Source organism: Macrobrachium rosenbergii, chromosome 3 (genome assembly GCF_040412425.1).
Source record: "Macrobrachium rosenbergii isolate ZJJX-2024 chromosome 3, ASM4041242v1, whole genome shotgun sequence".
Lineage (NCBI taxonomy): Eukaryota > Metazoa > Arthropoda > Malacostraca > Decapoda > Palaemonidae > Macrobrachium > Macrobrachium rosenbergii.
The window spans coordinates 46396881-46415317 of NC_089743.1; the positions used below are offsets into that span (position 1 = coordinate 46396881).

An 18437-nucleotide genomic window follows, 5' to 3' on the forward strand; every position below is an offset into this window, starting at 1 on the left:
CCAGTTTAATGGGGCAAGAAATGGACTTCTGTCCTCTGTGGTTACCTGAACAAGTCTAAGATCAAGCGTCTCTCTCCAAGACCCTTTATAGCTTCGGGAATTACATTTCTCTCTTCCTAGATGGCAATTTCAAGATGGCGGAACACACTTCTTCAGCCCACCAGCTGACCTGTCTCGGGCGACGAATAGCTCTGATCGGGTCTGCAACTGGAATTAAGGAATTTCCTGCAGCACTTGCACAAGAAAGATATTAAAGTGGTTTTCTCCCCAAAAGCAGTGGTGAGAGAGCTTTAAGAGGCGAATTTACCTACAGTGAATCATACTAAATTGAATGAATCAATTGCTTAATCCTTATTTCATTTGATTTATTGCATGAAAGATGGCGTATGAGGGGATACTTTGATAATATATATATATATATATATATATATATATATATATATATATATATATATATATATATATATATATATATATATATATATATATATATATATATATATATATATATATATATATATATATATATATATATAGATAGATAGATATTTGTGCGTGTCTGCGTACTTGCATACACTTGTTGTATATGTGTGCATTTAAAGAGTTAATGACATTTAGCCCCGCAAAAATACCTTAATGCCCTTTTAACATTATGGAAATCATACATTCCCGCCAGATTAGTCATTGTAGTTGTGAACCAAGAAAAAATTCGTACGTTTAATTAATACACATTGAAAGGACATTAAATAGAAAGTTGTCTTCTTCTCCTTCTTTCTTCTTCTTCTTTTACGTCTTATCCCCGTGACTCTGATAACCTTGAGATCATTACCCTGAGAAGTAACGCAAAGGTCCAACACCTGCGTTGTATCAGCAGCACGCGTCATTCCTTTCATTCACTCTTCGTCTCTCCTCCATCTCCTCTCCCCTATCTCCCTCCCTCCCTCAGCCTCCTCCAGCATGCCTTCGCTGCCTCAGACATGCCAATCTTGCTTCCCTGCCTCTCGTTGGAATTCGACACCTGTACGGGAGAGAGAATTCTCTCTTAGGTTCCGCTCTGGCGAGAGACGCAGTTCTTCTTCTTCTTCTTCTTCTTCTTGAGTTTTTGAAGAAGAATGTCCTGGATATTTCCTTCAAATGCAAGACCACTTTGTTTCCTTAATTATTTTATTCCTTATTAAAGTGGATCATAAACTGTTTGTTATATTTACTAATTCGTATGCAAAATCCTTCGGTTCATTAAATTTCATACACCTGTTGGTGCTAATTTAACTGCATATCCTGATAAAAACTGCTGTGTCTACACCGACATTTGCCCGCATCCTTTTGCGCTGCAATTAACGAGTTAGCTCTCCTAATCAAGCGTTGCTCTTTTGTAATTGGAAGTCATTGTCTGGTAATGGCCTCGTAATGAAAGGTTATAAATAGTCAGCCTTATTAACGGCTTTCGATGTACGATGTCAATTGATTAGCCGTTACGTTTACTATGTGTTTGCGTCGATTAATATGAAATGCAGTATTTGATTCCTTTAGTTCTTTTTGCTCTTTTCATATTCTCTTCTTGTTATTTTTCCTTTATTTCCCTTGCAACATGCACAGAAATTACTCATTGCTTCCACCAGTTGCGTGAACAGAGAAGTCGCTGAGTCCACTAGAGAACATTTCGTGGATGAAGAAGTAAAATAAAATTTCATTTGATATCCCAAAATATACCTGTGTTTAGCAATGATCAGCTCATAAAGGAAAATGATTGAAGGTGGTAATGGTCGATCGATCGATCGTTCGAGCGTATCAAGACGAAACAAATGAAAGACATTCCAGCCTTCACTGACCTTGGTAAAATGTTGACTTTTACCATAACCACAGTCTTCAATTGGAATTACTTCGATCATTCTGGAAAGTTTGTCTATCTCTCTCTTTCTCTCACACGTATATATATTTATATATATACTTTCTCTCATTATATATATATATATATATATATATATATATATATATATATATATATATATATATATATATATATATATATATATATATATATATAATATATTATATATTATATATATGTGTGTGTGTGTGTGACTTCTGTCGTAATCCATTGGTTAGGCTTCCTAGACTGTCAGGTAGACCTACGCAACTTAGACACCAGTTTGTGTAAACCGCTTTCCATCCCTTGTAGTTTCTGAATGGGGAAGGGTTAGTAACTCACTCTCTCTCTCTCTCTCTCTCTCTCTCTCTCTCTCTCTCTCTCTCTCTCTCTCTCTCTCTCTCTCTCTCTCTCTCTCTCTCTCTCTCTCTCTCTCTCTCATGTGGATTACGTCTGTAATTAATCACCATCAACATTATTTTTTTATTATTTTGGGAGGCTTTCGTATTGGCCTTCATTTGAGTGTGTGTGTCACTGACAGCTCTCTAGAGTAATTAGGTCGATGTCTTTACTGGTATTGAACAAGTCACATTTTCTTTATGAATGGATCTTACGTTTCCACGTCTTGAGAAACCTTGCTGAATAATCTGGGCGTTATATATTCAAAATTCCATTTGCCAATATCATGTATGTCTTTATCCAATACTGAGTACCTCTTCACGGCAACTGCCCCTAACCAGGGACCTTGAAAGACACTTAGCTTGTAAACTCCAGATTTTCAAAGTTAGCAAAGAAAACAAACTCAGCATTCAATACCTCAGCCTTGTGAGTCTCTTGAATGGAGGTTAGTAACCTCATTGCAGACGCGTCTTGATAATAAAGGTAATGATCGAGGCGTGGTAATGACGACCTTGTGAGAGAGAGAGAGAGAGAGAGAGAGAGAGAGAGAGAGAGAGAGAGAGAGAGAGAGAGAGAGAGAGAGAGAGACATCCGTGTGTACAATGATGTCTCCTTAACAAGAAAGGACTGCGATGAATTTGATGTGTACAGGAAGTGGGTTGGGCCATAGTTGTTTTAACTTGGGCCTGTTCTGTTTGTTTGACAGGAAATTCATAATCTTTGTACTGAGGTTTCAGTGTTTTGTAATCGGTGAAGATGAAATTGTACTGAATAGGACTCTACAAAATATTACAACTCTGATGTTTGGAGGGATTTTTTCGTAAACTAAAGCCGCTGATTATACTTTTATCTATATCCCTGTGAGACTTCAGTTACTACAAACTGCTAAATCTTTATTAAAAGCAGAAATTAATATGCAATAGATTTATTTATAAATAAAAAAAAGCCAACCGTTTAAAATCGCCCAAAAGAGCATAAAAGGACAAGGCCTTATAAAAAGTAGTATTTACACTCCCCTTCTCTCCATTTCTGTTTTCCAGAAAACCGTGCTCAGCAAAACGAGAACTTCCACATGTTGAAGAGCTTGCCATTTTGTTTTTGAATATGTCCTCTGAAATGCTCATTTTTGGGGACCCGAAAATGTTGGCAGTTTCTGTAGTAATTGCTATAACGACTCTAATAATTTATAGTACAGTTCACTGGTCTCCTTTAATGTGAGATTCAAAACCGAGAGAGAGAGAGAGATTTATCACTTTTTTCAAATGTCTTATTAGAAAACGGCTGACATTTACGCAAAATTAATCTCAAGAATTAGGATATCAAAAAAATTTTAGTATAGTGGGTCAGATTATTGATGGTATAATTAAGTGTTTATTTTTTTATATTTATAGTTTTTCTGGATTCTTCGAATACTCCCGCTGCACCAAATGAGTGGCGTCAGAGGCCTCAAGCCTGTAGGTTCCTCAGCGAGTTTAGGGATGAAGTTGCTAGCCCCTTACTCTTTTTCTGCTGGAACCTATTTCCAGTTAAGCGGAACAGCGCGGGTGGTAGATCGGAAATGAACCACGGACTTGACAGACGAGAGTCGAGAGCTGCACCATTCAGCCGCAGTGTGTGTGAGACTCTTTGTCAAGGAAGAATAAAAGAACTGTTTGTTAAAAGTGCCATTTTCTTGCCCAGGCCCGAAGAAAACTGGAGAAAGGAAAATGAAGGGTATTTTGTATTATTCATATAGCCCTTGTAGCCATGAAAAAGTAAAATACCTCCTCTAGCACTCGGAAAAACACCTTTCCCTTCTTGGTGAAGAGAGTTCAAGACGCTTGCTTTTAAAAGCTATTCTAGGAGTTGTTTGCATAGAGCGTGTGAGAAGTAATTTAGGTGAAACTATAAAAAATAACTTAGCTGAAACGTTTTAGGTAGAACTGAAAGGTAAACATTGAAGAAAGTAATTTGCAAGGGATGCGGAACAAAAGTAAATATTTTGTTAGCCTTTCGGGAAGATCGATAATAAAGACTGAATTTCATAAACAACTCTGAAGGCTTTTAATAAAGAAATAGGAGTAAAGACAATCTTTTCCTGAGGCAAAACAAGAAGAAAATTCTTATGATTTTTCCTTGATTCCTTCGATTTAAGGAATCAAAGAAAAATTGTAAAATTGTGCACAACCACTCTTATAATGTGAAAGGTTCCCTTAATTTATATTACAGAGATATGGCCTGCTGAAAGCATTTATTACTGAAAGCTAGAAGGAATCCAGAAAACAAGACGTAACCAGTAGTATCTGAGTCATGGTTGGTGGGGCTGTATCATTAATATGCAAGTACATGCAGGAGGAGGCTTATGCATAATAATATACCACTTCAGTTGACTAATTCTGTAAACTCAGATTAAGACGGATTACAGGAGCATACAAAATGCACCATAGCGGTAATTATGATGTTAAATTCTTTCTTTTAATTTGTTAAGTATCGAGGTCCTTCTCCTTTGGAAACTGAATCCAGTATTTCTAAACAAGGTGCTGCTTTTCTTTATCAATGCCTTGTGCCTCGTACAAAGGTCAGCATGTGTTTGCATGAGTCACCGGAATAACCTCTCGAAGTAGTGAAGGATCCTTGAACCGTATATTTTTCTTACTGAAATCTAATTTAGGTATCCTTAGAAATGAATGTTATAAATAACATTGACACCCTCCAGTACACATCATGGTCAGGTCAGAAAGCAACTGTGACAAATAGGCCTAGCATCATTTAAACTTATAGCACTCAGGGTAACAAGCAAAGAAATTTGCTGTCTTTGATACAAAGTATGACAAAAGTCAGAGAAAAGTAACAATAAAGGAATTCTGAAAGATTAAAACGGTAAGCATCAAATAAGTTACGTCATATTTGTGCAAAAATGCCATCATAAAGTTGGCTCTAGAATGGCTGAATTAGTTACACATCCACGTGGCGTTCCAGGCCACTATGCATAAATAGCGTATTTTCTAGCCAGGTATGCTAGGTTCACTATTCTCACAAAACCAAGGTGTCTGCCTCAGAAAGAGTTAATACGCATAAAAGGCGCACACAACAGGAGAATGAGCACAAATGCAAATTTTAGCACTGGAAATATATATATATATATATATATATATATATATATATATATATATATATATATATATATATATATATATATATATATATATATATATATATGTATATATATATATATATATATATATATATATATATGTATATACAGTATATATATATTATATATATGATATAATATATATACATAATATATATATATATATATATATATATATGTGTGTGTGTGTGTATATGTGTGTGTATGAATTTAAACATGCATAAAGTTACAGAACATGTACAGGCTCAGAAATGCATGGTTATAAGGACTGAAGATTGCATGAATAAACGGTCTTAAAAAATTTATAAATACAGCCTCAGCCTCAGAAATGCATTAATATACTCACTCATGAGGCAAGAAAACAGGATAGTCATACATCACAGAAAGCATTTACAATGCAAACTTGACAAAATTTATCATACCTAAAAATTAATGCCTCAACACGAACCAAATAAAATGTTTGAATTAACCTTCAGGATTATGAGTACAAAGAGAATCTACAAGATTGGTTATACTGTACAATAGCTGGATTCTTGCAGTATTATGTAGGAGCTCAGTAGTTAACTGATTCATATAATTAACCTGCCCTTGTTACTAAAAACAACAGTATCACGGTACGAGAAAGTTCAGAGGTTAAAGGAATTGCAAGTTAAATGTCAGCATACTTCAATTTCTCAGTGCCTTTGCAGTCAAGGTTATTTGATGCTAACAGCGTTCTACTTCGTGAAGTAGCGAATATTATTTAGCAACAACAAGCCTGGATTTTGTGTCGGATGGCACAAAGGTCAGCTCGTCCTAATCTCTCTGAATGTAATTTTCTTTGTTCAGCCGAGTTCAATGGTTCAGGTGAACCAGTGAGTGGTGGTAGTAGTTTTTGGAGTTGTGGACCCAAATGGCATTTTTCCTTTTAGTTTTCTGGAAAAGAAAACTATTGTGCCGGCTTTGTCTGTCCGTCCGCACTTTTTTCTGTCCGCCTTCAGAGGCTAGAGGGCTGCAAATTGGTATGTTGATCATCCACCATCCAATCATTTAACATACCAAATTGCAGCCCTCTAGCCAGAGTAGTTTTTATTTTATGTAAGGTTAAAGATAACCATAATCGTGCTTCTGGCAACGATATAGGATAGGCCACCACCGGGCCTTGGTTAAAGTTTCATGGGCCGCGGCTCATACAGCATTATACCGAGACCGCCGAAAGATAGATCCGTTTTCGGTGGCCTTGATGATGTACAGAAAACTCGATTGCGTTGAACAAGCTTCGGCGCATTATTTACTGTTTTTTTTTTACTACTGATTACTCAGTCCAAAGTTTTATGTTATTTACTTTTTTAACTTAGCTAGAAAGGATTCTTTTTGGAGAATTAATAACGTTACTTCATTAGCTAAGCGTGGGACTGGTAACTCTTTGTGTACAGATTACCACAAAATTTTTAAATCTTCCACATTATCTAAAGTTTTTTTATTGTTTGTTTACATATCATCTGATTGCCCATAAGGAAAGTAATCATCTGTTCCCGAGTTTACAGTCCGGCTTTCTGGTCGTGATGTTCAAGCGTTTGGACTTGACTTTACTGCTACTTTTGCTGATGTTACTCGTGAGGTCCTTGCTTTCATATCTAGACAGATAGATTTGTCTTAACATTTCTCAGTATTATTTTTTTACATTTTTCACTAAAAAGTTGCTAAGAGTAGTAGATGGTCACTACAGTGACTACAGGAATGTAATCTCTGGTGTTCTTTAGGGTAATGTGCTTTGCCCATTAATATTTATATTATCTATGCACTATATGTGGTTTGGTACAGAAACTAAACTTGCTTCTAATGCAGGGGATGCTAATCCATTTACATTGATCCCATCTCCTGGGTATAGGTCAGGTGGTGAAAATTACGGAAGCGAATGTTCAACTGTAACAAAACTCATTGTGAATATTAGTAGGTCTAGGTCACCGGAAGCCCCCGCTTGGATTTCTTCATTGATTGACAATGTTTCTTAAGCAGATACATCTATCTCATTTATAATTCTAGGTGAGATTCTTGATTGCAGATTCACTTTTGAGAAACATAACTAGTATATCTCTTCTTCAGTTACACAAAAGATTTTGGAGGTCTGTGTACCCTGATGAAATGTTTTTATTATTTTATTCCGCCATGTTTTAAATATTGTCACAATGTATTGTCTTCTTACCATCCACCACAAAGTACTAGATATGTGGGTACTTTAAAAGTCTTGCCTTTTATTTTGTAAAAGTTCAGTACCATACAGTATTCCAAGACTAAGTGCAAATTCGTTTTTGCTGAGCAAGCTCACTCGATTCTCATTTCATAGTTTATTGATTTATTCGTATTTTATGCTTTTTTGTATTCATCATAGTTTTATTCTTGTTAGTTCTTTTATATCCTTTATTCTTTACAGCTGTATTTCTTTATCTACGCGGGGCTGCCTTTCCTGTTGGGACCTTTTGGGTTTGCAGCATGCTACTTTCCGAGTTATGGTTGCAGCTTTGGATACAAAAACAATAATAGGTCTGAGTCTTTCAAATCCACATTTGCGTTATGAACAGCATCATCTTCAAGGGGCTCAAATGTATATATGTAAGGAGGATCAATCTCTCACTTGGGTGACCCTTCGAATAACATCAGGGCAACCCTCCCGGATCAGTGCAGGAAAGTGCTCAGAGGAATTCAGCATCTTTGACTCTGGATGCGGGCTCGTTCGTCTGTAACCCTGTAACAAAATCGCAGCTGCTTCATCCAAGGGTCTCTGCCAGTACTTTCCTGCTGGTTGGAGGGCTAGAATGCGAACCTGAAGCGTCAGGCCCTCCAGAGAGTTGATTGGCGCATCAGATCTTGAGGTCAGTATAATTACTGCGTCAAATTCCATAAGACCAAGCTCGACTTGCACTAGGCCTAAGGTGCGATGGTTGGCTAGCTTCTTTGCGGCTAGCTTTGGTAGCTTTATTTTCGGAAAGGTGTAACGCCTTCTCGAAGAGTCAGGCCCACGTGCATTTCTCAGGTGGCCTGTCCCGGTGAGAAGAAACAGGCTTATAGTAGCCTATACAAAATTTGAAAGATGGAGGGTTGAGGGGGGGGGGAAAGATCAGGTGGTAGGCTGAAGAAAGAACTAGCTAGAGCTAACCTAAGGAAATGCAAGTAGAGAGACAGAGAGACGGTGCGGAATTGAAAACCCTTAAACATGTTTTGTCCCTTTCGTATTTAAGCAATAGGTTTTCAAAATAATTTCGAAGTAACGTTATTTATATGAAAATGCAAGGAATAATGAATATAATTATTGACTGCTTTAGGACCAAGAGCCTGTGTTAGCATAAGACCAGCTTCCACAACACATGAGTACTAAAAATGAATCAGAAATATCAGAAAGTTAAATTGCATTTTACAATAAGAATCATATATTACTTGACATACATAACAGGCGCTCGCGCCTGTTATGTATTCGAAGAACAGAAGGGAAGGGAGCTATTAGCAGTTTGTCTGACATTAGGTAACGCACTGCACATGGTCGAGAATGTCATCGATGTTGCATAAAGTTTCTGTTAGCGACAAGGACTTATGGTGCACACGGGTATAAAACAGCAATATTTCATGGATATTTCATTGTGTTAGATTTCAAGACAAAATTCTAAACATTTCAGATTTTCGTTCCTTGATGACAGGTGCCCTACAAGAAAAATTCATAGGAAGGGAGGACTCGTTGTATACTCGTATGAATCATTGTCCGTGCTTCTTGGGGCTTCGTAAAGTAACAAAGCTTACAGTAAATTCTTGGCTTGATTCCTGAATCACATACGTTCATACTTAGAGGGGGATTCGGAGCTAGTTTCCTTTCTATACAACTGTTGTTTTTCATTTCATTTTTCTTGGTTAATTCCTCTTCTTGACTGCTTTTACAAGATTTCAAAGATTTCACTATAAATTCTAGCGACCCCTTTCGGGGTAGAACGTACATTCAAGTAATACAAAAATTACAAAATATGTACGAGATACGTCAAGATGACGAATAAAGACAACAAAATACAGAAATTACAAAATGTAGGCTATATGAAATACATCAAGCTGACGAACAAAGACAGCATACATTGATTCAAATGCCTTACATTACTTAAAATTTAACAAAAGTCGAGGACTTATAGTGCATTTGTGCCCACATAAAACTTTACAAATTAGTTACAAGAGAAAATTATGAGTCTTAATTAATGGCCCAAACGGACTAGATATATCACCAACACAAGAAATTCAAAATTGATCCATTATGATTTTTACAGATTTGGCAAGATTACCCATTTCTTTCCTGCTCTTAAATTGAACAACTGGTTAAAATTCATACTATCTGGACATGTAAAAATCGGAACCTCCTTCAAAAAGAATGGGTGAATTCTCATAAATACGCAACAAATATTCTACAGTCTACACTATTCCCCTCCAATACAAGTATGCTTTGTTTACGCTTACTGTCGTTTAAATGCACTTTAAAACTTTAGTATCTGCATGAAGCTCTTTCGATCTTCATTTTTTAAAATATTTTTTCTATGAAAATGCACGAAAACATGTGATTGAGACTCACTCTCCCTTTCTTTACCTGCACATTTTTTGCCATATCGATCAGTGTTGACTTTCGCTTACATTTACACATGGCATAGTTTTACGTTCGTGTGATGGATCATAATATTGCATGCTATAGAAACTGGATCACAGTCACTAAACTATTCAGCCACAAACTCAATATTTGTATTTAACCTCTCTGCTTAGGGAACAGTATATAACTGTTTATTTGTAACTAAAACTAAATTAGTCTCGTTTGTTATGGAAATAGTAATGAATCATCTCGCGAATAGTCAGTACAGTATTTCCATTTATTAGACAAATGAATGATTCACTGAAGACACGGAAAAAATACAGGAATTCATTTGTTCTCACGAGTGGGCGTTTGTTTATGCAAGATGTAAACACTGATCAAGGACACACTTAACCGACTTTCAGGATTATGTGGCTGTTGGATTCATAATTGACAAGTCGAATTAGCGACAGAGATGTGTTGTTTTTAACACACTGCAGCGGCCTCTGTGGAATGTATTTTGTTGCTGATCGCATTCGGCCTAAGAACTGTTTGAATTATTTATGGACGTCTTTGGAATTATGTTTTGTTTTCTTGCTCCCTTACACCATTTTGCAAAGCTCTGAATATTTAAGAGTATTCGACAGGTTTTTTGTAAGAGCTCGATATTGATTGTATGGCGTCTGGTTGTTTAACCGAGTTTAGAGCTCAGCGAGTAACCTACGGTACTTATGGAGCAAATCCTAACACATTATATATCATAGCAAATTACTGCATTGACATGTTAATCATTGACCGAGATTTATCATTATTATTACCTTGCAATTAATTGGATTCCCTTTGCTTGTGTAAATGAAGTTACGAAGTTTTTGAAAATAGGACCAGACATCCACGCGTTAACTTCCCACCACACAATATGGGTGGTTCCGGATTATTGTGATTTTCTTACCATCAGTTATGCAGAGGCCATGCTTGTTTATAAATGTAGTGCAGTCATACAGGCCACTTCTGCAGGTCAGAACTTGACACTGAGCCTTGTACTACTATATACTGTAACATCGGAATAGCACTGTGGTTCTTAGCGCAGTTCCTTCAACCCCTGCTGCCCTGGTTTCTGCTTTATGCGCCTGTTGGGGGAATAGAGGTTGAGGTTGGGGTGGAGGTAGGGTGGGGTGGGGGAATCGGCAGAGGTTGGCAGAGCCCACCCTGAAGATCTGACTTAATGTTCTGGGTGCCACCCTAGAATAAAAAAAAAATTACTGTATTCTACACTGCCTCATCTTCATGACATGCTTAGCTTATGTTTAGCAATGTCATCGCAAAGATAGAACCCTGGCCCTATAAAAGGCTTTCAGTTCTCAGCATAATAAAATACTAAAGAAATCTGAAGGAAAAATAATCATAACACTGAACTAAAAATATGAAACTATCTGATATCTGTCTCCCAAACTCCAAAGTTCTTGATAACATACTTAAATTTACATTAAAGCCAAAAATAAAAATGCACTTAACATCAGGTACCTACCACTCAACGTGGGGAACTGACAGATCAACCATATTGTTTGACTAAGAAAGTCAAATGTGTGGTCAGCATCAGGCTTGACATTAAAAAGTTTAGATCTGAAGGAGGACTCCAGATCTGCATTGGAGCATTCAAATCCTCTTTGAACGAGTCCGTATACAAGACGAAAGCATCAAACTTCCATGAATTTACTAACCTACTAAAGAACTTTTCATTAAAGTAGACATCTTTAAAAACAGTCACTCACTTGAATAGGCTGAAGCCCACTCCAGCTTCGTTTTTGGATCCATCTGTATAGATTATGAAGGGATTACCCTTCCGTCTTATGTGTTCCATGGCATGTTGATGATACATTTCTGTGTTGAACATATATTTTTTTGAAAGATATGATAAATATGTGGATATTTTTGCCCTTTTTAGTGTCCAGAGTGTGATCTGATTTATTTCTTGAGTAAATTTGGGTAACATGTTATGTAAATTCAATAGATAATTCGTTTTTTTAGTAAATGAGTTTTGGTTTGGGTTATTATTTGTGTATTGATTGAGAAATTTATTTGATACAGGAGATGTGCCTGCTTGAAGGGATAAGCCTCTTCTTAAAGTAATTAGACCTCTGTAATATTTTAGAGGCGGTTGGCCTGCTTCTGCTAGGATAGAGACAGTTGCAGATGAGCGGAAGGCTCCTGTACATATACACACTCCCTCGTGATGTAAAGCGTCTAGAGATTTTAGAGTTGCTTCTGAGGCAGTTGAATAAATTGGACAGCTATAATTTATAATTGGTAGTACTGTTTTATTGTACAACATCAACATTGTATCTCGTCCTGCACCCTATTTGGTGTGAGAGATTTTCTTTAATAATGTAAGGGCTTTAGATCTTTTGGCTTTGATATATTTGATATGATCTTTCCAGTTTAAATGTTGATCAGAAATTACACCGAAATATTTAACACTATTGCACATGAACCAAACAAAAACTTCTTTCGGGTTTCTTCTGAAGATGGAAAGAGAAACCCACAAGATTCCTGTGTATAACATGTTTACTTGTAAATATTTACATGTTACTTTAAAACTCGAGTACTTTCAGGTCCTAACTGTGACCCTTTTTCAAGGGATGAGGTAGTCAGGCTGGTTCAAGGCCCAGCAATCTTCTGGAACTTCTTCTCCCTGTTTCAGATTAATGGGCGAGACTGTGGTTTTGTTAGATCGATCTGTGAACAGAATGTCAAGGCGGGATTCCACCGGGGCAACATAGGCAACATGTAGCATGCGACTTGACTGGCTTTCAACAAATATGTTGCATGCAGCTTTCATCCTGGAGACATGTAGCCTGCGGCAAGGCAACATCGTTGTTGCTTGTAGCATGCTACATTCTATGTTGACTGTTGAATGCCACAAAACCTTTTCAACCAATTCAACAAAAACTAAGCCAGTTGTCATCACGATGTCTCAGCAGACGGTCGCTGCTGCTGCATATCTAGTGCTGCGCAGTGCTCGTAAAAAAACTAAAAGGAAGCACCAATGGTGGAAGAGAGCTATTTATGGGCGGTAGCATTGCTCAAAATGAGTTTTTTGAAAAGTTACTGTCTGATGACCAATCCCTGTTCAAGAACTTCTCAAGGATGAATTTGGAGGATTTTAATTACCTTTTTGACAAAGTTTGTCCCAGAATCAGGAAGAGCGACACGAATTATATATATATATATATATATATATATATATATATATATATATATATATATATATATATATATATATATATATATATATATATATATATATATATATATATATATATATATATATATATATATATGTATATATATATATATGTATATATATATGTATATATATATATATATATATGTATGTATGTATGTATATATATATATATATATATATATATATATATATATATATATATATATATTATGTATATATATATGTATATATATATGTATATATATGTATCTATGTATATATATATATGTATATATATGTATCTATGTATATATATATATATATATATATATATGTATATATATATATATATATATATATATATATATATATATATATATATATGTCTATGTATATATATATGTATATATATGTATCTATGTATATATATATGTATATATATGTATCTATGTATATATATATATATATATATATATCTATATATATATATATATATATATATATATATATATATATATATATATATTATTAATAATGCTTTATATAAAGTGTTTTAATAATGTCAACTTTTGTGGTAACTCAGACTAAAATGAAAAGTATATTTAAACTTTAGCTTTTGTTTTTCAGTTTATTTTCGAAGGTGTTTTACTTGTTAATAATAATAATAATAATACCTTACCCCAGCACATACTGGTTGCTCAGCTTGAGATGGATAGCCAGGCCTTGGGCTGTCCACGTCCAGGAGGAACAGAAGCAGATCGTAGGCAAACCACTTGCTTCTCTTGATGGGAGAAGATCCAGATTATTTTTGGGTTAGGCATCTGTGTTCACGGTGAAAAGCAGTACGCAAATTCTTGATCATCTTCGTCACCATGGCCACGTCACAATTAAATTTCTCAGTTAATCCCCGTAGTGCATCTAGTTTAGCCTGATTATCCTTGTATTCTTGCAAGCATATATCCCACAGAACTGCCAGTTTTCTATACTCTTCTATAAATTCTTCGGTTTCTTCTTGCGACCAAGTCATCTTGTTGCTTTCAACATAGAATCCTTCCCGCGACTGGTGGGAAGGCGTTCAACACTAGGCAACAGACCAAATCATGTGGCCATGCATCAGGATATACGGCAACATGTTGCCACCTGTCGCATGCTACATGTTGCCTATGCGACAATGTAGCATGCCACATATTGCCAAAATGTTACCCCGGTGGAATCCCGCCTTTAGGTTTTTAACCCTTAGGGGGAGTTCTGTCAATTACTTTCCTTTTTTTATTATGGTTATTTTTGTCAATTAAGTTTTCTGTGGATGATGTTAGTGCATTATGAGGATCCAGATCTGGATTATTAACCTCTGTTGATTTTTCCATATCATTGGAATTCGTTTGTGAATGATTAACTGGGCTTATTACTGGGGAGGTCTCTTGTGATGCAAAAGAGGTCTGTTGCAACTGTACTCATGGGCTTTTATGAGTTGTAGAGGAGGGGGAGAGGTGTGTCTCAGCTATTCTGTGTTGAGATTATGTTTATTATGAGTTGTTACAGCATTTGAATATGAATGGCATTTTACTGGATCATTGATTCCTCTCACCTTCAGTTTGAGTTTGGCTTCGTTAATGGGCATACCAGCTCTGTCCATTACCATTTGTAATTCTATATAATATTGATAAAATATACAGTCTTTAGATTTTGCATGATAATTTAATTTGCAATTGACACATTTGGAGGTTTTGCATTTCCAGTTTGTTGCATGGTCTTCTGACCATACAGCGTTATTTCTACATCTTTTTCTTGAATGGCCATATTTTAGACAGAACACTGGAGAGGTTTAGGGACAGAGGGGCGAACTTCTCTATTTAGTCCTAGAATTTTTATTTTTCGTGGTAGTTCCTGGTTTGTAAATTTTATTTTGACTATTTTAATATGTTTATTTGCATCCTTTCTACTTGGGACAGTGTATAATTCCAAGTCATGTATGTTGTTGTACCTTAATTTAAGGGAGTCAGTTCAGATTTGTTTTGATGGTAGCTCTTTTTCATCATTGTCTGGAAGCATCACTGTTCCTTGTGTACAGTTTAGTGTTTCATGGCTGGTTACTGTTACTTTTATTTCATTTATGTTGGTTATTTGTAGAAAGGTTGTTGATTGGGCTTAGGTTATTGTTTGTATTAGCCATTCATTGTTTTTGATATGTCTACATTCCATATCTTATGTGGGGGTGTACTCGTATATTTAATCATTTGTTCTCTAATATGGCTGGTGAGATCTGCTTTTCTGCTTTTAATACTCTGCTTTTAATACTAAAAATCTGGACCAATTGTCGGGTCCAAAAATATGTACAAAATGAACTAGCGTTGGATTGAGTCGATAGTTATTTCTTTGATTTTTTCAGATTCCTCGGTGATGAGTTGTCTTGTGTTGATGGGGTTTTAGGAGGATTACTTGTCTCTATTTTAGAATTATTGTCCATTATGTATGGTTCCAGTGTTATGATAATGGAGTTTACCAATTTGTTTTCATTTGTTTCTTTTTGATTTTCTAAACTCTGAGTCTTAAGGAATTGATATTTTACTTGGAACAGGATGTTCCTTTGTAGCGTTTATATCTATACTAAGGAGATTTGGGAGTGACGTTCCAATAGTCATCGACTGTGCCAGAATTTTACCATCATGGGGTCCAGGGGTACTGAAATCTTCATGACTACTTTGTATAAAGGATAAAAAAAAAAAAATTAATAAATCTTGAAAAGATACCATTGGCTTTTTATGAAGTTGAATGTTCCACTAATGGCACAAGTGGGAGCTGACTCCCAAATGTCTGCGTCCCTACCCTACCCCAAAAAAGTGATGGCATATCCTGATTAGTATGGCCCAAGTGTAAGCAAAACCCGCTTGCTAGGATTGAGTGTATTGTAATAATACAGTCATCCCCATCCTAATCACATAATGGGCTAACCGGACAGAAAGCTGGAATCCGTGGTCCAGCTCCACAGAATAGTTCCGCCTGAGAAAACAGGTCCGAACATTATCAGGTAGATGATGGTTCTACCACAGTTCCCACTATTTAGCTTCAGATTCAACTTCACTCCATGCTATGATATGTTTTCCTATTCATTAAGTTTGGTAATTTTGACAAAAGTGGAAAAATCCACAAAATTACTCCTAAAATGTATTATTATATATGTGGGACACTTGGGATCAAACTGAGGAAAAAAAAGAAAAAATAGATCCCTAAGTTCGAGAGCCCGCTCACCATGTCAAGATGGCCCCAATTTTAGGGGGTGTTCCTGTCAGTGATTTGTTGCTAACTTTACAACACATCATCATTAGTTAATGCCAGGATTTAGCCTAGAGAATTGTATTATAATATATTAAAACAGATTAAACCAACTTGGATTGTGGTGGTCTTCACTCCAAAAAGAAAGCTGCACTGAAGTTATATTATCCTGTCTTTGAATTGGTCACACCATCTGACCAATGGGTATTCGATGAATAAATCATACGATAATCCCGGATTGCAGAGAATGCAGATCAGCACTGGAATCAGTCGTATCTTTAATGATTGTTAAACTTTCATCCAATATGTTTAAAGTCCTGGAAACAAATCTAAAAATGAGAATTTTCTAAACATTAATTTTTTAGTTACATGATATTAAACATGATCAAATACATTTCATCAAGACCAAATCCTGTGGCCAATCCTGTGAGAGTGAAGAATACTAACCCAGTGGCCTGGTTAAACTATTTAATAATATAATAAAACAAATAATAATAATAATTTGATGAATGATCTACACTGGAAATGCTCATTTTCCAGTGAATTCATTAAAAGCAGTTTTATCAGTATCTTCATTTCAGTTCACTGTCTTCGTTTTCAGTTTATCCAGTTGTTAATTTTGAAGGCGCTGAAATTTGTTGAATGTGAAATTATGTATTTATTAAAAAAACCCTTCAGGCCAGCGATATGAGTTAGGAATGTTAGCTCAGCAGTCTGGTTAAACTTTTTATAAAATAATAAAACATGCATTTGACCCAAAGATATCAGAGGAAATAACTCGTGACCCAATTCTGGAATGCGGAGAGTGGACGGCATTGTCAGTTAAACATATTCAATGTAATTGTTCAATTTTCAAGGTAAAGAGAATATCAAATTTGAGAAATAAGTCCCTGAATGTAATTTTGATCAATTGCTATATTTTAAGTTTTCATTTATTAAATAAGGTCAATATATTTATCAAGAACAAACCCTTGGGGCCATCCTAAGTTAGTCTACAGTATATTAAATTGGTCAATTTTAACTAATTTATAATAACAGTGCTCTAGAATTAAGATTTTTGCAGACTTACATGACAATTGTTTAGCAGATAGCTTTTAGTCTCTGACTTCAGTACTGGTTTCAGCCAACCAATTTTTTCTGTTTCTGAATGACATTTTTGTTGGATATCTCGATTTTTCATGTTTCCCTTGCTGTGTAAATTTGTAAAGGTTCAGTATGCTATGTTGTCTTTATTTGGAATTTGTTTCTAAGGAAGGTTAGTTATAAATGATTTGTTTAACCAGACCTCTGAACTCTTTTAGGGTTCTTCTCGGGCTGGGAAAAAAAAGGGGGGAAAGAGTACATAAAAAATTAAGTAGTTAAATAAATAAATAAATAATAAAAAAAGGGGGGAATTAAAAAAAAATCGAGGGGAAAAAAAAATTGGAGGGAAAAAAAGGGGAAGATTATATTTTACTTATCAATTTAATTTTGTTTAAATAGAGAATGATGTTATTAATTGAAAAGTTATTACCTTCTGTAAGGAAGGGCTAAAGGAATCTGTGTGTTTACTCAAAACACCATTTTGGAGTATCTGACTTATTCATTAGGCATGGGTTTAGTACTAAAGTCATCTAGGTATTTTCTCATGCATGCCAAATGGGTACTTGAAGCACTGCCCTGTGCCTTTTACCCAGATGTGCACCTCATTCCTTTAGGGTAGTCAGGCTGTCAAAATCAAACCCAGCAATAGTAGCAGAGCTTTATACTGTATTTGATTTCTCCTTGCTCGCTCAATATGTAACTACTCAGATTCTCTGAGGGATTATAATTGTTGTCAATAAATAGTTTAATCAGACCATTGAGTTGACATTCTTAACTCTCATAGTGCTACCCCAGAAGATTTATTCTTAATTATTTTATTTGATCTTACTGAATTAACTGAGAGATTTGTTCCCATACATGATATACATTACATTGCTGGTTAAAATTT

General features: G+C 35.6%; 1 long non-coding RNA gene across 3 annotated transcripts in view; it reads left to right on the forward strand.

Annotated features, from left to right (window-relative positions):
- LOC136855059 (uncharacterized) overlaps positions 1 to 18437 on the forward strand; it is a 200960-nt gene that overhangs the window by 126555 nt on the left and 55968 nt on the right. The window contains exon 4 of one of the 3 annotated variants that reach the window (XR_010857878.1): positions 12668 to 13170. The exons of the other annotated variants lie outside the window; for them this stretch is intronic. This is a non-coding gene — a long non-coding RNA (uncharacterized lncRNA). Of the gene's footprint in view, positions 1 to 12667; positions 13171 to 18437 lie in introns of those variants that run through there. 3 annotated transcript variants of the gene reach the window in all.